Below are 21,899 nucleotides of genomic sequence, written 5' to 3' on the forward strand. Positions count from 1 at the left end.
GAAATAGCTAATTAAATGGCCCAGTTTCATGAAGGCACTGTGTCTAGAACTTCGATCTCTAGGTAATACTCTCAGAGCAAGTCTCTATCCATGATCTTTTTTTATTTTTTTTTTTTAAGAATCACTGACATGGGCATCTTTACTTACAGTAAGTCTGCAAATGAAACTATTAGCCTATTAATATTCAGAGCGGATGCCACTTTTGTCCTTTGATGAAAGATTCACAAATTTGCAATTTATGGGAACACAGAGCTATATGAAATCATACGCACCAGCATATATGATGCCATTTTGGTAAATTTGTGAATTTCATATCCTCAGTTTATCCCAAGACCATAAACTTAAATATTAGGACACATTGCAAGTTGAATCTTTTGCAGGGAAAGTCTGATACATTCAGACTCACTGTTGCTAGAGTGAGCTAGAATAAAAACTGTCATGCTATTTAAATGGTTATATTTGCTTGAATTATTTTGGCAAGGCAACACCTTTTTTTCTTCTTCTCTTTCTTCCTCTTTCTTACTCCCTGACGAGTAACAATTGCTTCCACAAGCCAATTTCGTTTATTTTTTTTTTAAAGATTTTATTTATTTATTCATGAGAGACACAGAGAGGCAGAGGCAAAGGAAGAGGGAGAAGCAGGCTCCATGCAGGGAGCCTGATGTGGGACTCGATCCTGTATCTTTAGGATCACACTCTGGGCCGAAGGCAGGCGCGAAACTGCTGAGCTACCCAGGCATCCTGCCAATTTCATTTAAATCCTGAAATCAGGGGTACCTGGGTGGCTCACTGGGTTGAGCTTTCCACTCTTGACGTCAATTCAGGTCATGATCTCAGGGTCCTGGGATGGAGTCCCACATCAGGCTCCATGATCAGTAGGGAGTCTGGTTGGAATTCTCTCTCTCCCTCTCATTATGCCCCTCTGCACATGGGCTCTCTCTCTCACTCTCTCTCTTTCCTTAAAATAAATGAATGAATCTTTAAAAATGAATACATTCTGAAGCCTAACTAACATTTGGAATGGATCTTATAACATTTGAAGATGGAAGGGACTTGTAACCTCTTTGAAACTAGTAATAGTCCATTTCAATAAATGAATTAGGTGTACTGATTCTGATAAACCTATTGATTGAAAAATTGCTTTGAATTATTAACTTAGAAAACCCAGCTCAGGTGTGGGGCAGCAAACTTTGGGAAGTTACCTCAATAATCTGGAAAGAACTACTTAAATGAAGAGTTAGTTTGAAAATGTATATTCTTTATGAGTAGGCTAGGGATTAATGTTAAGTCTACCTAAAGATTATTGTAGTAGCTACCTAAATTGTAAAATGTTCCTAATAAAAAATGACCTATTTAAATGATTTTGTTGTTAACAAGACACCATCACATGCTGTTCGCATTTGATAATCACAACAGGACTAAGACATGATTTAAGATAAGTCAGTTTGATAAGTAAGTTATGTGTCTTGCACAAGATTATATAGCTAATAAATCACAAATCTCAAGTCTTCTTTGATATTTTCACAATATCATGCTTTTCTTAGAAAGAAGGCTTTTCCTATTAGTGTTTTAAAGATTAGGAAATGAACATGCCTGGTAAAAACAATTGTTGTAACTTTAATAATAATTTATTCAACCTATATTTATGATAAATACATATTGCATATTTTAATTAGTATCTATAACTATATTACGTATAGTTATAATTGGATATAATAACTAAGTCTCTGATCTAGTGTCACGAAATGTTTTGAACAGAGTCACATTTCATTCCATCAGTAATAAAATGCAAATTAGTGTGTATTGATTTTTTGTAAATACAAAATCAGACCTATTCCACTTTTTCAGATTTCATTTGATGTCAGTTCAATCTGTAGTATGTCCATAGTCTTACACATCACAAAGGTAGAGAGTAAAAGTAAAAACACACAACTACCTTTTCCTGAGAGCTTTTCTCATCTCCATTCCTGTTACCCATAAATCTCTAGGAGCATTGCTTTGCTCAATAAATTCAGCATTAGTTGTATAATATTTCTACTGAGGAACATTCAGATATGTAGAGATTACTCTGCCAATGTCTTTTTGGCCTTGTTACATCCCTGTCCAATCTGAAACATCTATTCCTTCGATCTTTGTGCTTTGGCCAAGCCTGAGCCTTGTGTACATCATACCATTGGACCGGTTTTGTTTTTCTTCCTAAGATGATGAACATTTTGAAGACAGTCTCAAAACTTACATTCAGATTTCTACCATCATTCAAGCTTCAGCCTGACTCTTGCTTTGATGTCCAGTGATCTTTTATTCTGTGCTCAGTTAACTACACACCACTTAAAATAGACATTTTCTTTATTTTTGCCTGCCTAAATATCCACTTCCATATTCTGATAAAAGTCCCCAATATTCCTTTGGGGGGGATATGCCCCTTCCACTTTCATCCTTTTTGGTCTAACTAAGGAGGCTAATTCCACCCAACACCCACATCTCAATACACTCATACATGAGTGTTATGGGTGAGAAAAACAACACTCAGCCAACTTATTAGTTCTCTCCATCTAGTCATAGTGATTGATGAGAACGGGCATGCAATCCAAGTCTGTAAGCTGTGCCTCAGTTCTAAAACGTTGCCACAACTCTTGGGAAAGAGGTATTCTTTTTGCATCGCAATTTCTAAACAGCTTGAATTTCAGCCTGGCGCTACTGGAGGCCAAATCTGCCACTGCATAGGCTGATCTTCCCTAAAAATAAAGCCAACACAGAAAAAATAATGCCAGAAGATTGAGATATCCTGCTGATGGCAACATTTGAGCACTTAGATCCAAATATGCGTAAAACCATAATGGACTTATTCCTATGAACTACTGAATATTTTCCTTGGGTCAGCTTGAACCGGGTTTGTCATTTCATGACCAAAACAAGTCCTAACTAAAGTACTATTATACAAAAACTGTTTTCTTAAAGGTTGTCAATAATACTAGCCATAACAGCTGGTATTTGTTGAGTCCTTACTATGAGTCAGATATCACTTTAAGGACTTTACATACATAAAATCATTGAAACCTCCTAATAACGCTACAGTATCTCTGGCCTTAAATCTCTATGACATTCCATTTTGTCTCATCTTTCTGACTTCAGCTGGAGAAGGTTTTCTGCTTCTAAAGAATTGTGTGATTAGATTGGGCCTACCTGGATAATCCAGGATGATCTTCCTATTTGAGTTCGTAACTCTAATTACATCCTTTAATTTAATGTTCGTAACATCTAATTACAGTCCTTTTTGCTATGTAATGTAACATATTTACAGGTTCCAGGGATTAGGATGTGGACATCTTTTGAGGGCCACTGTGCCTCCCACGGTTGGCATGAGTGCACATTTCATTTCTCTCTTCTAGCAAACCCTCACATCATCCCTTGGTTGTGACAGAGCACATTCTCCAATTGTTTTCTGAGAAAAGATGCATGAAAAAACTATTTAAAATTTTGCATATCTGAAATACCTGTTTTTAACTTCGTGTTATTTTCTAGGTTGGAAATCATTTTCCCTCAGAAATGGTCTTTTGTGTTTCTGTCCAAAAGTCCAATGCCATTTTAATTTCTGAATCTTCATAAATGACCTATATTTTTCCTCCCTGGAATTTATTAAAATCTTTTCTCTGACTCATAGGCTTTGAAATTTCACAGTAAGGCATCTTGGTATAGATCATTTTTGTCCATTGAGCTGAAACCTGGTGTCCTATTGCCCTTCAGTTCTGAGGACTAGGCTCTTGGTTTTCCTCAGTGATTCTTTGTCTTCTATTTGTTGTATTCACTATTAAGGTATTTGACCTTTCCGGCCTAATTGTCCTAGCTAAAACCTGCAGTACAAAGTTGAAAAGAAGTAGAGAGAGAGGACATTCTTGTCTTATTCTTGACTTTAGGGGAAAGTATTCATTTTTTCACCCTTAAGTATGATCTTAGTCTTGGGCTTTTTATGGATGTCTTTTATCCGGTTGAGGATGTTCCCTTGATTGAATGTTTTATCATGAAAACGTGTTAAATTTTATCGAGTGCTTCTTCTTGATTTACTGAGATGATCCTGTGGCCTTTACCTTTTATTCTAAGAGTAGTTCTTGACTAAACCAACTTGCATTCCTCAGATAAATCCCTCTTGGTCATGTTGTAAAATGTTTCTTCTACGTTGGATTTAGATTGCCAGCTTTTTATGGTGGATTTTTGTATTAATATTCAGAAGGTATATTGGTCTCGTAGTCTTCTTTTTTTTTTTTTTTTTTTTTTTCTTTTTCTTCTTCTTCTTCTTCTGTTCTTTCTTTGACGTCTCTGGTTTTGTTATCGACTGCCTTGGCTTCTCCGGCGGGAAATCATCACATGCAACCCCGGTCTTGGACAAGAATCCAAATAAGCCACTTCAGCTTATTTGGAAGCAAATGGAGATTTCCAACTCGCAGAACGGCCATACAGTCTTCAGAGGTTCTCCGCTTAGAGCTTCCTTCCCCTTCCTCCAGCCAACTAGTACAACTTAACTTTTCAAGTTTCTGAGCGTATGTATAGTCTTTGGATCATCTCTTTTCCTTGCTTTCATGCCCTGGTGACAGGTCAAGATTTTCCCCAAGGGGCCCCCTCCCCTCCCCGATTAAGCACTTTTGACTCGCCTCGGGCCGTCAGCTCACCTGCCAGGTGTGGCCGGGAGTGGGCTCAGCGGCTCAGGCCGGCGGCGCGGAGAGGCCCGGGCGCCCTGGGCGCGGCCCCGGCAGGTGGCCCCGGGGCGCTGCTCGGGGCGGCCCGGGGCGGGCGCTGGGCGCTGGGCGCTGCTCGGGGCGGCCCGGGGCGGGGCGTCGCCCACGCGCGGCCGGGGCGGAACCCACGGAGGTGAGCGGGCGGGGCGCGCGCGGCGGGAGCGGGACCTGGCGGGGCCCGAGCGCCTGCCGCGGGGCTTGCCTCCTGTCGCTCCCCGGCTCCCCGGACCGGCAGCGCGGCGCCGCGAGTCCCGAGAGCCCCGAGCCCGCAGCCCGCAGCCCGCAGCCCGCAGCCCGGAGCCGGGAGGGGGCGCGGGCCGCGGACGCACACGCAGGTAAGGGCCGGAGGCTCCCTGCGCGGCCGGGCGCGCCTCCCCGCCCGTGGGCCCGCGGCCGCGCTGCTGCTCGCAGGGCTGGGGCTGCAGGAGCGCCGGGCGGGCTGGGGCTGGGGCCCGGGCCCGGGGCTGGGCCGGGGCCGGGGCCTGGGCTGGGGCTGGGGCTGGATGTGCTGGGCTGGGGCTGGGCCGGGGCTGGGCCGTGCTGTGCTGGGACTGGGCTGGGCGGGGGCTGGGCTGGGCTGGGGCTGCCCCTGGGCTGTGCTGGGGGTGCTGGGGCTGGGTCGGGGCTGGGCCGGGGCTGGGCCGGGGCTGAGCCGGGGCTGAAGCTGGACCTGGGCTGGAGCTGGAGCTGGGCCGGGGCTGAGCTAGGGCTGAAGCTGGAGCTGGAGCTGGAGCTGGGCCGGGACTGGGCCGGGGCTGAGCTGGGGCTGAGCTGACGCTGTGCTGGGACTGGGCTGGGGCTGGTGCCGGAGCTGGGCTGGAGCTGGAGCTGGGCTGGAGCTGGGCTGGGGCTGAGCTGAGGCTGTGCTGGGGCTGTGCTGGGGCTGAAGCTGGAGCTGGAGCTGGGCTGGAGCTGGGCTGGGCCAGGGCCGGGCCGGGGCTGGGCCGGGCCGGGGCTGGGCCGGGGCTGGGCTGGGCCAGGGCTGGGCCGGGCCAGGGCTGGGCTGCGCTACGCTGTGCTGGAGTTGAAGCTGTGCTGGACTGTGCTGGAGCTGGGCCGGGCCGGAGCTGGCCAGAGCTGAGCTGAGCTGAGCTGAGCAGGGCTGGGCCAGGCCAGGGCTGGGGCTGGGCTGGGCTGAGCTGGGTTGGGCCAGAGCTGGGCCCGGGATTGGGCCGGAGCCGGAGCTGGACTGAGCTGGGCCGGGGCTGGGCCGGGGCTGCGCCACCCCCTCCCCGCGTCCCAGGCGACGTGGCGGCCGCGGCCTCCCTTTGGCACTTGCAGCCGTGGCCGGAGTCCCCGGGGCGCGACCCGAGAGCCGCCGGGTGGAATTACACCGGGCCTGGAAGGGGAGCCAGGGCCGCGAGGCTCGGGGCCAGGCTGGGGAGGAGCAGGGCCCGGGAGGGCAGGGAGCGGGAGGCGGCGCCGGGGTGGTCGGGTGCCCTCCAGGGGAGGAGGAGCTGAGCCCCGTCCCCGGGGGCTGGTGGGGGCACACACCCCCTTCCGTGGCCCGTTGGCCCTGCACAGAGCCGCTGTCTTTTGTCTGGTCCAGTAGGTATTGGCCTTTCAGCTGCTTCCGTTGCCGCCTTGAATCCGGGGCGTCAGACCCGGGTAGGCCGAGGTTAGAGGTTAGGAGGGTGCTTTGGGGAGGCGGGGGGGGGGGGGGGGGGGCGGGACACCAAGCCCTGTTTAGCATGAACGTGGCCGCATCGGCGTGTCCTCTTCCAGGCAGTACTCAATACTTTGGCAGCATCTGATAGTTTGAGGCCATCCCAGACGGCGTTCATTAGTGAACTTCAAAGGAGAGTTGTGTGGTTAGGTTCCTATTACCCCATTTTATAGACCAGACAGCTGAGGCACCCACGCGGAAACATGATTTTATCACACCTAAGCAGTCAGCCCTTGTGGAGGCTGTGATTAGCACTTGTCTGGTTGAGAGTTATTCTCACTCAGGCTCATCCAAAATGTGGGGCTTACAAGTGCCCGTCAGATACTCTTTATGTCTTTGTAAGTCATTAGGTACTAACACCCCTCATTAAAAAGAGTCGGATCCTTTTAGACTCCTGGACTAGCACCCCTAAAAAGTGATACTGAAAAGACCAGAACCATCTTGTTGTGGAAACCCAAGCACAGCTGCCTGTGGCTGGAGAGACCAACAGTCGAGAGAGGACTTTTGTTTGGAAAGGAATATGAGCTTTATTCAGGAGACCAGCCACCTGGGGGAGAAGGCCAATTCTCAGGCTGCTGCCTGGCCCAGAGATTTTAAAAGGGGTTTTTAATCAGTGAAGGGAGTACAGTGGCCTGTGACATTTCTTGATTACATCCAGACCCGGTAATACCAGCCACAGAGTTATCTTGGTACTTGGAGGCTGTGCAAGAAGATGTGGTTCCTTGGTACCCAGGGTGTTTGTACAAGAGTACTCTCTTCTTTCTGCAGTGGAGGGCAACATTGACAGATGCACAAAGGGAAGTCAGTAAAGTCTTTCATGTGACCTTAAAAATGAAAAAAAAATTTTTTTTTTCTGAAAGATTGCTGGACGAATGAGAAAGTCAAGATGGCTTCAAGCGTACTTGCTGGCCTCTGTGGCCTGGGAAAGTTCTAGTCTCTTACTCCCCGAGGCCAGCAGTCTGCAGATCTCAAAACGAGCAAGTTCTGTTAAAGCTCAAGGGCCTTACATCAGCAAGCAAGGAGTGTGCTAACTTGAAGCAAGTTAACCCTTAAGACCAGCTGGAGTGCTGTTAAAGTTTCAGTTGTCGAATAGGATCAGGAGAGTAGTCCTAAGGCCTAAATTTGCTTGTCAGATCTTGAATAGTCTATATAAATATGATACCAGTGGAGGCCCTCAATGTTTATTTAATAAATAAGTTGATTGGGAGAAGTGGACTCATAGGTGTTCTGGAATATTGAGCAGCAAGTTTTCTTTACTCAAACAGAAGAATCAAACATTTAGGAGAATCGCCATTTTAATAATTTCAGTGAAATTTAACTTGTAATCATGTGCATTGAGGTTGTTGTACTTAATTAACTCACCAGAACCATCAACAGCTCACCAGTTTCACTAGGATTTGCTCTTAAGTTTGTTGACAGATTTTACTGCCCATTTTTCTTTCTCTCTTTTACTTATATATTTAGTTTTTCAAAGTGAAGGTTTTTTTTCTTCTAAAATCAGGTATTTAGGGGCACCTGGATGGCTCAGTGATTGAGCATCTGCCTTTGGCTGTGGCCGTGATCCCCGGATCTTGGGATGGAGTCCTGTGTTGGGCTCCCCGCAGGGAGCCTGCTTCTCTCTCTGCCTGTGTCTTTGTATCTCTCTGGGTCTCTCATGAATAAATAAATAAAATCTTTAAAAATCAGGTATTAAAAAAAAACAAGCATTCTTTTTTTTTTTTTTTTTTTTTGATAAAGTAGACTCCAGTAGGACATTTTTGAGTGTATTTTAAGGTAGACACCAGCCTCTTTAATAAGCATCTGTCATACATCAACTAAGAAGCCTTTCTGGCAAGTATGCAATGAATTAATGATCATTTTATAGATGTCTGTAATATTTTATGACACATCTACCCCGTTTAATGCCTTTTTATCAAGCAGCATAAAGCTAAAACATTTCATTTAAATTTTGCTAAATACATAGCACAAATGTTAGGGCACAACATGCCTAGGCTCAATTATCGACTCATGAAGTAGACACAATTCCTTCCTTACTCTTATCTTCATTCAGCCACCTGAAAAAGTGATAATCTGGCCTTTCTCTTATAAGGGATATTTGGAGAATCATTGAATTAAATACTGTTAACTGTTAAGTAAAGATGCCCTGTTACTGCAAAGTGTGACTACAGAGTCATGAAACCCTGTCCTGCCAGCCCCCCGCCCCCACACCCCGAACATGCTGTTAGTTATTTTTTAATACAGTGGTCATTCCAAATCATCACTGCTGCTAGTCACACTTACTTTGAATCTTTTGAAATTTGTAGTGAATTTACAAGTAACAAAAACATGCTTTTAGGATCGCTTTTATAAATACTGGCTTTTGCTGGTATTCTTTTAATAAAAAAAACTATATAACTCAGCTTGAATTTGTATTTTATTGCTCAGCTTAACAAAATGATTTCTGCATGATTGTGAAACTCATTTTTTCTACCTTCAAGATTTTACCACTATTAAGGCTGTTTAAAAGATTATGTGAAAGGCTATGAAAGTAATTTCCAAAGGGTGATTTAGAAATAGTTTTAAATAATGGCAACATCGTTAGAATGACTTTGCATCCTTCCCAGAGTGACTACTCTGCAGGGCACAAGGCTAAAGTTCTCTATCTGTGTGTATATTTGTACACAGATATATTTATTTCTGTGTGTACATTTGCGGGTTTGTAAAATATTTTAAAACTAATGATTCATATCGTACTCTAACAGTTTATAGTAGTCCACAATAAAATGGAGACATAAAAATATCCATATTAAAATATCTTGTTTTGGGGCACCTGAGTGGCTCAGTCAGTTAAGCATACGACTCTTGGTTTTGGCTCAGGTCATGACCTCAAGGGCCATGAGATGGGGCCCCATCTTGTCCCCCCCAGACCCCGCCCAGCACAGAGTCTGCTTGAGATTCTCTGTCTCTGCTCCTTCCCCTACACTCCAGCACATGCACCTTCTCTTTCAAATAAATCTTTTTAAAAAATACCTTATTTTCGCCCTAGTATATGATAAAACCTGAAGAATCATATTGATGAAAGCTAAGTATTCTTGGTAATCTGTAAATAGCAACCACTTAATTAACAAGGTGTTTTATTGCTTTCTTAGATTTTGAAGCAATCTAAGGAAATGAATGGCAAATCTCTTAGAAAAGCTAGCTAAGGAAATTAAATCCATTGCATATCCTTATCCTGATAGGTTTCTCTGTAGCAAGCAGAAATATTAGAGATGGTTATATTAATAATAGAATTCTGTAATCACTTTATCTGATTAGTTCACTGATGGTTTGATAGCTGGAAAACTTCAGAAAACAATCAGGAGATCATTAGCACACATTTTTAAAGCAGCTTCAAAACATCCTTCATAAAACTGCTGAGATAAGCATGAGATTTATTCTGAATGAGAATCGCTTGACCTATTCAGAAGCCTATTAAAAAAAATTTATCCAAGGGGCCAGAATTGAAGTATGGACACCAGTGTAGGCAGATTTTCATGAATAGGATAGATATGTGTGCCAATAATACAAGGAGTAAATTGAGGACTGTTTACTTAAAGTTTATTTAATAGAGATAGAAATTAAAATGGAAGTGTACTTTTCTGACCATATTCTCCTCGAATTTTTGGTTTTAAGGAAAAAACTATACTTGTATTTTAGAGAATATATAAATTATATAATAAATATTTATAGAACTACACTTGTCTGACTTAAAACCAGCCAAGCTGTATAGTCCTAAATAAAGTTTTCTTCTAGTCAGGCATTATACTGTTTGATCACCAAACAACCATATACTTTCCAACTCAGTATTTTGTCTTCCTTACTCAAAGGAAAATACTTACCATTTTTCTCTACTCTTACTTGACTAATGCTCTCAAAATCCTCTCTCTCCTTTAAGACTTACCTGTAATGCTGCTGTTTTCCACAAAGTTTTCCCTGACTACCTGGTTCTTGTTTTTATTTTATTTTATTTTATTTTATTTTATTTTATTTTATTTTATTTTATAAGATTTTATAAGATTTTATAAGATTTTATTTATTTATTCATGAGAGACACAGAGCGAGAGAGAGGCAGACACACAGGCAGAGGGAGAAGCAGGCTTCACGCAGGGAGCCCGAAGTGAGACTTGATCCCGCGTCTCCAGGATCACGCCCTGGGCCAAAGGCGGCCCTAAACCGCTGAGCCACCTGGGCTGCCCTTGTTTTTAGTTTACCATGTAGATTTGTTGGTTACTTTCTGTATTTTTTATTGTTTGATTTACTTTGTCCTTGAACTTGTTCTCTGCCTAGACTTTTCCTCAAAGGCACAAGTCATATCTTAGATATATATTTTTTCCTGAATCATATACAGCAACTAGAAGATCTGATGTTAGCAGGATGTATCAGCTTATAACATTATATCTACAAAATAAATTTATTAATCAGATGCTCAGGTAAAATTTCTTCAGGCTTCATAATTAAAAATTGCTTAGTGTTCTAGTAGAAAATGGATTGCAGTCTCGAAGGGGGTAATGGAGAAGAGTTTAACTTAAAAGTGTGCCTGGATTAAAATCAACCAACGATGGATGGTGAAGCATCCCAGGACTAGCAATGTTGGGGAGCTCTTCTGAAGGGCTAAGAGAAGGGAACCATTCCTAAAACACAAAGAAGGGAGCTATGTGGAAAAGGCTGTCCAGCTACAGCTCTGGCCTCTCTGTGATCAGACAGGGAAGGAGTGGGGAAATAAATACTCTCTTGCAGTCCTCTGATGTCCTGTGGTTTTGTGGGTTTTTTTTTTTTTTTCCTAGTCTGATTTAGTTACTAAGATGCAAGAACACTTTATGAATGATGCATTTCATTTGAACCACTCTCCTCTTTTTTTCCCTGTGATGTTAGCTGGTATGGTATTATTATGAATGCCTTCTCAATTATTTGTTTATCTGATCATATTTTGTGTTTTACCCTTACAGCGTATAGGTAGGGATGTAAAATTATCTGCATGGTCATTGGCAAAACTGTCCCTTTACCATTTCAGTGACGTGATTTATCTGAATCAACCAAAGTTGCTCACTGTTCTCTTGGTGGCATTTCGATAGGTCAGTGACTTTTCAGTCTTAGTGGATCTGGTTCTCAAGACAATGATTCTGATTAAAGCAGGTTTAGGATAAGGCTTGAGCATCTGTTCTTTTATTTGTGTATTTTTTTGAGCATTGGTTCTTTTAAAAAGTATTCATATATTTCAGATACACAATATATAAGAAGCCCTAGCAAAGGTAATCACTTTGACCCAAAGGCTGTGGTTTTGCATTATTAGCACTATAATTAAGGCTCAAATGCAATTCTAAGGTTGATTTATGTACTTTTGAAAGCAAAATAAATATTTTAGATATTTCACCTTGAGAAATGCTTATGATACAGAATGCAAGATATGTGGTTTCCATGTTATTAATAAAAAATTTGAAGTTTAGAAAAATCATAGAACAGTTCAAATAACCAATATAGAGAACAATGCAATGAACACTCATATTCTCATTACTTAGAAAAATTAATATTTCACTATTTTGTCTGATTTTTTTTTAAAGATAAGATTTAAGCCCCTTCAGATTCCTTTTTATGGGCTACCATTATCCTAGACTTGGTGTCTTTTATTTCCATCCTTATTTTTAAATTTAGGCTTACCTAAGCATGTATCTGTAAACAAATATAACATTGTTGCACATACCTTAACAATTCTTTTGTAACTTTTACTATGCTATGTGTGTGTCATTCTAAAATGGGCATATTTCCACAGCTTTTTTCCTTGTTTAACATAATTTGGAATTTTTTTCTAGATAAATGTACCTTTCTTTTGCTTTTATTGCTATGCAGTGTTAAATGGTATCAAAGAACAAACACTTATTTGTCAAATTTATTGATGACCACTTGGTTGTTTCTAGTGTTTTGCTACTGTTGCAAAGTGTTGCTGAAATGAGTGTTCCCATATATATATATATATTTTTTTTATGTACATAAAAACCTATATGTAAAACTATAAATCAGTAGATGCACATTCTCTCTTACCAGATTTTGCCAAATTGCTTTCCAAAATAGTTGTGCCTAGTTGTACTAACACATAGCAGTTTAAGAGATTCCTGATGTTTCTCTGTATTGTTTTTACGTGTGGTATTGTCAGATGTTTAAACTTTCCCCCGTGTAATGGTCATGAAATGGTATTTATTTTAATTTTAATTTTCTCAATTTCTGGTGAAATGGAACACTTTTCATATGGTTGCTAGACATTTGGATTTCCTCTTCTAGAAATAGTGTTCTCCTAGGTTTTGCAGCTTTTTACCTTACTGATATAAATTATTTCCAGATAAGGAAGGTTATAAGTGAAGAAGTAAACATGCCATGTAGTTTAACACTGGAACATCCATAAAATTATTAGTCTTTTAACAAGTTGTACAAAAGTTTCCCAGTTCAAAAGTGGCATCTGAATAGCTGCCTCCAATGTAGTTTTCTCATTTTTCATCGAGTTCCTATGAAGACATAGAATAAAAATGAAAACACAACATAAACAAAAACCCCATAAAACACAAAAGCCAGGAGGAAGTGACCTTAAAAAGCAGGCTGTCCTCTGCTAAGAAGAATTTCTCTACATTAGCACCTTCACTCTGTGCAGTTGATCCTGACCTTGCCTGTTGATACTGACTGCCTGAGGAATACACTGTGTTTCAGTCAATTCCCTCAGGTAGGTAGGTCCTCTACCAACTAGCAAACTGGGAAGACATCCGTCTCAACTTCTCAGATACTGCTCTGAAACTCCTGGGTGTTCGTTCACTTTCTGTGCTCCACGCACATTTCAGCAAGTGCATCAGCAAAATGTAGGCAGTTTGTGATGGGTGCACAGCATTGGGAGATCTGAAACACAACCCTGCTGATACTATATGGCAGCAGGTGCATTTGTACCTGTTTTCATGGGTCCTGTCACTTTCTCTCCCAGGGAAATGGATAAAGGGTAGTACTTGATGCCCCCTCCGAGGAGCAGAATAGAGAACAGGGATCCAGTTTGTGAACACCTGCTAGAGATGGGGAAACCAGAATGAATGCTGTGTGTATTAGCAAGCTCTGGCACCGTAGATCTGAGTAGGTGGGCAGAGGAGTGACCATGGTCATTTTTTTACTTTGTTTCACAGCAAGTCTAGTCAGGTCTTCTTGTGATCGCACTATATAAGAAGAAAAAGAAATAAAGCAACCTAAAATGAAACCTCTGAAACTGTGGAACAAAGGAAGGTTTATTATTAAGAGGGATTGTGATGTAACATTAATTTCAAAGGCTTACTAGGTAGTAGGTGCACGAATACTGTTTTGTATCCAGAGTTCTCTCTCTATGCTTCAAGGGTTCCAGTAATAATGAAATATTAAGCTCTTCTCTTCTTTTGTCAAGCTGATATCTTGGAATACCTCCCAAGGTTTTGTACGAGGAGAAAAAGTGCTGCTGCTGCTTTCTTAAGTACTGGTATTCTCAAAAGAAATTTCATAAACTGAATTAGTTTCGTTAGACAATTTACTAATCACCATTAAACATTTCGTTGTGAAATTATGGCTGTTCAAGACACTGAATCACGAGTAACTGCACAGAATGTAGGATAAATTAGTGCATCACAGGTGCGGAAACATTTAAAGAAGGCAAGCTAAACCATATGTTCTTCAGTAGCCTCTAAGGGTGCCAGTGAAGGGGAAGCCAGAAAAAACAACTAGTGCAGCTTGGCGATTTGGGATTGTCATAAGCCACATCTTCTTGGTTAAAAGCATCGCTGAATTTCAGAAAGGTGCATGCCAAAGGACTGTCCAGGTAGACAAGCATGTAGTTCTATGTAGACAAGCATTTGCTTGCCAGGCAGTGGTAAACTGGATAATAAGTGATAGTCACTTAGGTGTGTCATGATGTGAAGTACACAAGGTCAATGCAAATGTTAAAAGCGAAAAGGTACTAACATCCATCTGGTAAGCTAGGAGTGTGTGCAGTTTTTGTAGACTCTGTTGACTTATTGGACCCTGTTTCATTGTGTGGATGGTCAAAGGAGAATACTTCTGATGCTGCCCAAAAGCTGATCAAGACTGAAAGTAGACCTTGACGCTTCTAACTAGTTACTGTTTCCATGCCTCCCCTTCTGCATTTCTTAACTGTAGTCATGTAAGATGCCAGTGGGGAGGGGGAGCAGGAGTGGGCAGCCAGTGAAGTTTCTGCCTCCACCGTCCCAGTAAATGGCTTAACAGAGAAACCTTTGCCCCATCCCAACTTTGAACTGTCTGTGAGGACTTCAATCCACTTCACTCCTCTCATCCCTATACATCTTAAGACTCAAGAAAATAAGAACTTTGTCCTCACAAAGCGGTGAGAATAGCTGAGGAAGTTACTTAAGTTCTCTAGGCCTCACCTCCCTTATCTATAAAATGAAATGAATAGTTCTTACTGCACAGGAGTGTCCTGATGATTAAAGGAGCTAATGCAATTTAATAAGTACCATACTCAAAAATACTAGCTAGTATTTAAAATAATACCAACTCTTTGACTTCATGTTGTATATGCAGAGATTTTGCTTTAAGAATATCCAGAGCCTATCTCTTTCTGAGCCTTTGCTAATTGAAAAGAGAAAAAATACAACTTTCTGGTGGATTGCTCCAGAGAGGTTATAAATAATTTGAATACATCCAGTAACACCTAGTCATCAAACCACATATGATATCATGAAGCTCAGACTATGTTCTAAGATGGAGCCTCTAAAAAAGTCAATCTCCATAGCAGCTTTATGAGGCTGAGACCAGCTTCCTTTGGTGTGTTGGCCAGAGTTGCCTGGTGATGCCAGTAAATTGTGCCTTGACTTTAAACAAGGGAAGGAAGTGACTGATTGATTGATTGATTGATTGATTTTGGTCTTGCCTTTGCTTACTTGCGTATTCACTCATTTAGTCAACTGACTGGTCCCCAACATGGTGTCAGCACTACAGAACCGTCAAGGAGCTTGCAACTCAGCAGGGAAAACAGACATGGAACAAGTAATTAGAAGTGTGATGAATGTTCTGAAGGAGAACTGGAAAGGTCTTTGATGGAAAATAATATTTTATTATCTCTACCCCTTCAGAAAGGGGTGTTTAAGACTGAGACTTGAAGGATGTGGAGGTGCTCCCTAGAGGCTGGAGGTAAACTTTCCAGGGATCCAGCAATAGGAATAGGATGAGGGAGCCAGTGCAGTGGAGGATCTGAAGAGGCCAGACTGCAGGCCTGTCGAGCAGATTAGGGCAGAGTGTGGGCAGCAGCTGGATCAGCAAAACACTAGGAAGCCTCTGAAAGAAACAGGAGAGTAATGATTTGTTTTGCCTTTTCAACAGACTCTTCCTTCCATGTAGAGAATAAAATGTTTCCGATTTTCATAAAATTTTGGTGACTAGAACCATCATTTCTGGCCTAGAGTTTTTGAGGCCACATATTAACTTACTGTTTATAGAATATATGGGATGAAATGTCTTCCTTTCCCCACAGTTCTTCCTTGCTCTGTTAGAGAGATTCTGTTCCATTCTACCTTTTTTTTTTTTTTAAGATTTGAGAGAGAAAAGAGCATGTGCTAGTAGGGGAGGGGCAGAAGGAGAGGGAGAAGGACAAGCAGACTCCTCACTGAGCACAGAACCCAGTGCTGGGCTCGATCCCAGGACCTTGAAATAATGGTATGAGCAGAAATGAAGAGCCAGACACTTAACTGACTGAGCCACCCAGGCGCCCCTCCATTTTACCTTTTTGAAAGAACTGGCAAGGGAGCTTTTGTCCTCAATCCACCTTAATCCTTTTCCCTCCCCTTCCTTTCAGAATTTTGAAGTTTTCAGAGCAAATTCTAAGAATCACGACTATAACTCTGAGTGACATTGCCAGATAACAGGAATAAGAAGTTTTCCTTGGAATAGTTAACAGAAGAAGAGGCTTCCAGTTATGATAACCTGAAAACCTAGAAGTTGTCTGGAAATGTTCGATTATGTGTCGTGTAGATTCATAGATGAAATTGTAGCAAAGTAAAAGAAAGCGGAGGAGCCAAAAAGAACAAGGGTGCAAAGAGCTTGGAAAGTGGGCACATGAGAGAAACTGTCCTTGCTGTTAGGGTGAGGACACCTAGGCTCACTGACATGGGGGCTTGTTGTTTGTTTTGTTTTGTCCTAGGAGCGTGGGTTTCAATACTCGTAGTCATCCAGAACCCCAGTTGGGGACACATGAGGGCAGGGAATCAGCAGTAGAAACTTCCCAGGAAAGCCAGAACATTCTCAGTATAATGGCTCAGAAAAAAAAAAAAAAAAAAAAAAAAAAAAACCAACATCATGTTCCACTGACACAGAGAGATTATAGTCAAGTCTACATTGACCTCATCTGTGAGCAGAACATGGAGGAGTCTCATCTAAAAATGCTCTTAGATTTTTTTTTTAATTTATGAAAAATTTCAAACATACACAAAAGTAGAGGAATGGCATAGTGAATCCTCATGTATCTATCAGGCAGCTTCAATAGGTATTATTCTTCCATTCTTCTATTTTCTACATTGTGTAATTTGTTTTTACATTATATAGTTTTCCTGTGAATAGCCAAAGTTAAAATATTTATGTCTAGCCTGAGTACCTTTAAAAAATGTAACAACAGCATTTTATTATCATGTCCACAAAGTTAACCATTTTTTAAATAACATCCAATACCTAATGTGTAATTTTCTTCATTTGTCTGAAAAACATTTTTTTGGAGTTGATTTCTTTGAATCAAAATTCAAACATCAGTTACATATTGCATTTGATTGATATCTGTTTTTTTTTTTAAAGATTTTGTTTATTTATTCATGAGAGACATGGGGAGAGAGAGAAAGGCAGAGACTCAGGCAGAGAGAGAAGTAGGCTCCATGAAGGGAGCCAATGTGGGACTCAATCCCGAGACCCCAGGATTTGGAGTCTGGGCCAAAGGCAGGTGCTAAACCACTGAGCCACCCAGGCATCCCTAACTGATTATCTTATACCTCTTGAGTTTGTCTTCCCTCTTAAGAATTCATTTGTTTGTTGAAAACCCAAGTTATTTGTAGAATTTTCCACATTCTGTATGTGACCAATTGTGTCCTTATGGTGTCATTTAACATGTTCCCTTATTCTTTAGTAAGTAAAATAGTTCTTAGATTTAGGTGCTTACTTGATTTGGTTCTGCTTCTTATTTTTTTTTAAAGAGTGTAGATAGCACTGACTACTTTTGATCACGTCATTATATCGGGAGGCTCATGTTTGGTTGTTGTTGTGGGCTGAAATGTGTCCTTACAAATATATATCTTAAAGAGCTAATTCCCAGTACCTCAGAATGTGACTGTGTTTGGAGATAAAGCCTCAAAAGAGGGGCTTACGTTAGAATGAGGCTGTTTGGGTAGGCCTTTATCCGGTCTTCCCAGTGTCCTAGCAGAGGAAATTTGAATACACAAAGAGGTGTCAGGATGGGTGCCTCCAGAGGAAAGGCCATGTGAGGATATATGAGAAGGCACCCATTTAAAACCCAAAGAGGAAGACCCCAGAAGAAACCAATCCCGGTGGTCCCTTGGTTTTAGACTTCTAGCTTCCAGAACTGTGAGAAAAATTTCTGTTGTTCAAGTCATCCAGTCTATGGTGCTTTGTTATGGTAGCCCTGGCAGATGAGTACAGTTGTCCTCTGTTTGCTTATGATTGTTTAGTTACGATGTTAAGGTTGATCTTTGAGTTCATGTGGTTCAGCCTTGCACATATATTATAAAACGTTCATCATCCTTTTTCCTAATGTTCTTAGTATCTACTGGTGGCCTTTCTCCCCTAAATCTATCATGTTATTAGGGTTTGAGGATGATGATTGTATTAATCATCCTACATTTATTAGCATGATGCCTCCTGAGCTTTTCCCTCATTAACTATTTGGTTACTCTAAAATAGTCTGTATCACGAAGGTGGAGTAAGTGCTTAATTGGATTCTTTCCCTTTTTCCATTTTCAGATTCTCATGTCCCCTAATTGACCTGAGAATCCTTAACTTCATATTTTAGGTCTTGAGTTTATACTAGCAGGCTGAGTCAGGGACCCCCAAACTGAGAAACCTACCTAAAGAATGTTCTTGTGCTGACAACGTCCCTTCAGCACCTGTTCAGTGTGAAGCCGTTTCTCCTTGGGGGGACAGGTCCTCAAACAGCATCCGGGACTTGTCTCATGGTGGAGTTTATATTGGAAGATTATAAAACTCAGGAGGAAATGAGGTGAGAATTAATAGACGTGACTAAGAAGAAATTCAGATCTCCAGAAAGTTAAAGTGAGCCCAGAGGTCAGTATTTGGTTATTTTCCATACTTAAAACCTTGTAGATCTTACCCATTTAGAGGACCATCCCACACTGCAATCTCCTGCTCAGATGCTCTTTACAAGGGCAGTTTTCTTGAATCCAGCTGTGTACTTAATAGTTACATTTGAAAGTCAAATAGGCATCTCAGATTTGATCCGAACTGAACTCATCTGCCCCTCTCTTGCACCTGCAGCCTTTCACATATCGGTTGATGGCAGTTCCATCCTTATAGTCACTCATGCTAAAAAAAATTTGGAGCTATGCTTGATTCTTCTCTTAGACCTTGTATTCAGATCTGTCTGGAAGTCCTGTTTGCTCTATCTACAATAGATATCCAGAATTTGATGCTTCTTTACTACCACCACTGCTACCACTCTGATCACAGTCTTGTCTTTTGGCTAGATTACGGCACCAGTGTTTTTCCATTATAATGGAGTTTATCTGTTAGAAAAGGTAATAGTTTTAATAACCATATTTCTGCTTTATACATAGATTTTTATTTAAAACTTGAGGCGCCTGGGTGGCTCAGACAGTTAAGCATCTGCCTTTGGCTGAGGTCATGATCCTTGGGTCCTGGGTCCACGGGGCGGGGGGGGGGGGGGGGGGGGTCCCTGATCAGCAGGGAGTCTGCTTCTCCCTCTCCCTCCCCACTCATGCTTTCTCTCTCTCTCAATTAGATAAAGTCCTTAAGAAAAAAAGAATTTTATCTAAAACTAAATGTTACGCCTTTTTCTGGGGAGCTTACAGCTTATAGGAGGAAACAAATGTATGCATTAGCATAATACTTGGTGGTGCAGTGACTTGAATACTAATCAGAGGCTTAAGTAACACATGAACTATTCAGAGGTAAAGGCTGCTCAGGAAAGAACAAGCAGTAAAATACCAGAAACCCTCTTGGAGGGAAGATGATGGGATAATTAAGTAAAATAAGCAAGCCCAGGGTTTTTGGCTTCTAGGTCAGTGCTTTATCCTTTGGGACATACCTACCTTTTTTCTTTTTTCTTTTTTTCTTTTTGTCTCAGTTATCTAGCAATCTTTAGCAGTAACCTAGTATATAGCTGCCTCTGTGACCAACAAAAAGCCTCTCTGTGTAACCATTCCTTTTGCCCAGAAGAAAAATGGATTTTGAAACCAGGTCAGTGTGCTTACCTTTGCCTCCACTTTGTCATGTGAATCACTTCTTGGTTGTTGATATTTGACCCATCAAAAAGAATATAGCCATCCAATAAAAAAGCATGGCAAGTTAGACAACTACTTAGTACCACCTTTTTTTTTTTTTTTTTTAATTTATGATAGTCACAGAGAGAGAGAGAGAGAGAGAGAGGCAGAGACATAGGCAGAGGGAGAAGCAGGCTCCATGCACCGGGAGCCCGACGTGAGATTCGATCCCGGGGGTCTCCAGGATCGCGCCCTGGGCCAAAGGCAGGCACTAAACCGCTGCGCCACCCAGGGATCCCTTAGTACCACCTTTTGATTAAGACCACGGTTCATATCACATTAACATATTCCACATAGAGTAAATACCTTAGAGCCCTTACTTACCTTCCTAAGAAATCAGTCTGAGAAGCATTTGGGGAAGTAAGACTCCATTTAACCTCAGGATCAATTCTTTATTGAGATGTTTCCCTTTTAGAATCCTGATAATTTTGTGTACTGTCTCCTACCCAGCTGGCTTAGAACCCTCTCACCTTCTCATCTGTCTTCACAGTATTTGTTATTCTTTGTGTTCCCTGACAAAGTAGTAGGGGCTTGGCAAATACTGAGTGGATGAATGAATGAATGAATGAATGAATGAATATCTGTGGCTTCAAAGCACAAATTACAATTAATCTTAAACAATCCCTTAATTTTATTTTCTTCCTCCTACTGTCTCGTCTTGGTCCAGTCAGGAATATTATTGGCACTTTTATTGAAAATACACTTAGACATATTTTAGATGCCCCTCCCACCATCCCCAAAATGCACAAGCCTATTCCTTGCAACAAAAATGGCAGACTTATTATACAGTGATTTCTAATATTTACATATGAATACCAATATACACACACCATTTATTTGTAAAGTTTATTTTGTTTTCCTTACGGTTCTGTTCATTCTGTATGTAATTTTACCTTTTCTTAGATTCTCTCCCTAGAAAGTAGCCTGTGATAAATACGTGACTATATAGGTCTTATACACTGTTATTTTCATTCCTCTTTAAAATTAATTTCTTCTTTTTAAAATTTTATTTCTGGGATGCCTGGGTGGCTCAGCGGTTGAGCGTCTGTCTTCAGCTTGGGGCCTGATTCCAGAGTCCCAGGATCGAGTCCCACATGGGCTCCCTGCCAGGAGGCTGCTTCTTCTTCCTCTGCCTGTGTCTCTGCCTCTCTTTCTGTGTTTCTCATAAATAAATAAATAAAATATTTTTTAAAAAATAAAAAATAAAAAAATAAATTTTTGTTTATATTTATATTTTGAGAGAGAGAGAGAGAGAGCACATGCATGAGCAAGAGCAGGAGGATTGGGGGCAGAGAGAGAGGGAGAGAGAGAATCTTCAGCAGGCTCCACGCCCAGCACGGAGCCAATTGTGGGGCTCAACCTCACGACTCTGAGATCACCACCTGAGCTGCAATCAAGAGTCAGATGCTTAACTGACTGAGCCACCCAAGTGCCCCAAATTCATTCGTTCTTTTACCAGAGAATGGTAGCAGTTAAAATGGAAAGAATTAATCAAAATGGAAAAGTTAACAAAATGTACTTCAATGATTTTTTTTTACAAATCTCAAAAGTGTCACTTATATTTGATAAACTGCAGTGGCCATTCAAAACTGAATGTCTGAGGTACGTTTGCAAGAGAAAGGGAAAAAGGAGAAATTTAAAAGAATAAAGAGGTAGTGTTGCATTGAAGTATGTAGCTTAAGAAGCTATAGGAGAGGGTAGGAAGTCACTGGTAGCTATTACAGCATCAAATTCCTTTTAGCTTTTCTCCTCGAGGTTGAATATCTTTGCATCATGGCTAAGACTTGAGCATTTCCCAGAGAGGCAGAAGAGAAGATGGGTAAGAGGTAACTAGACGGAGGTTAGGTAGTTTGAACTACTCAATACTTGGTTAGCAACAGAAGCTGGATGCTTTTCAAGTAGGATGTTCCTGGATGTGAATACCATAGTATATGTAGCACTATT

The 21,899-nt window shown here is 41.5% G+C and overlaps 1 protein-coding gene across 2 annotated transcripts in view; it reads left to right on the plus strand.

Annotated features, from left to right (window-relative positions):
* The first annotated feature begins 5,003 nt into the window (after positions 1–5,003).
* RNF180 (ring finger protein 180) overlaps positions 5,004–21,899 on the plus strand; it is a 184,672-nt gene continuing 167,776 nt past the window's right edge. For both annotated transcript variants that reach the window (XM_038530706.1, XM_038530707.1), the window contains exon 1: positions 5,004–5,065. The gene's annotated coding sequence lies outside the window, so the exon portion shown is untranslated. The remainder of the gene's footprint in view (positions 5,066–21,899) is intronic.

The sequence above is a fragment of the Canis lupus genome, chromosome 2 (genome assembly GCF_011100685.1).
Source record: "Canis lupus familiaris isolate Mischka breed German Shepherd chromosome 2, alternate assembly UU_Cfam_GSD_1.0, whole genome shotgun sequence".
NCBI lineage: Eukaryota > Metazoa > Chordata > Mammalia > Carnivora > Canidae > Canis > Canis lupus.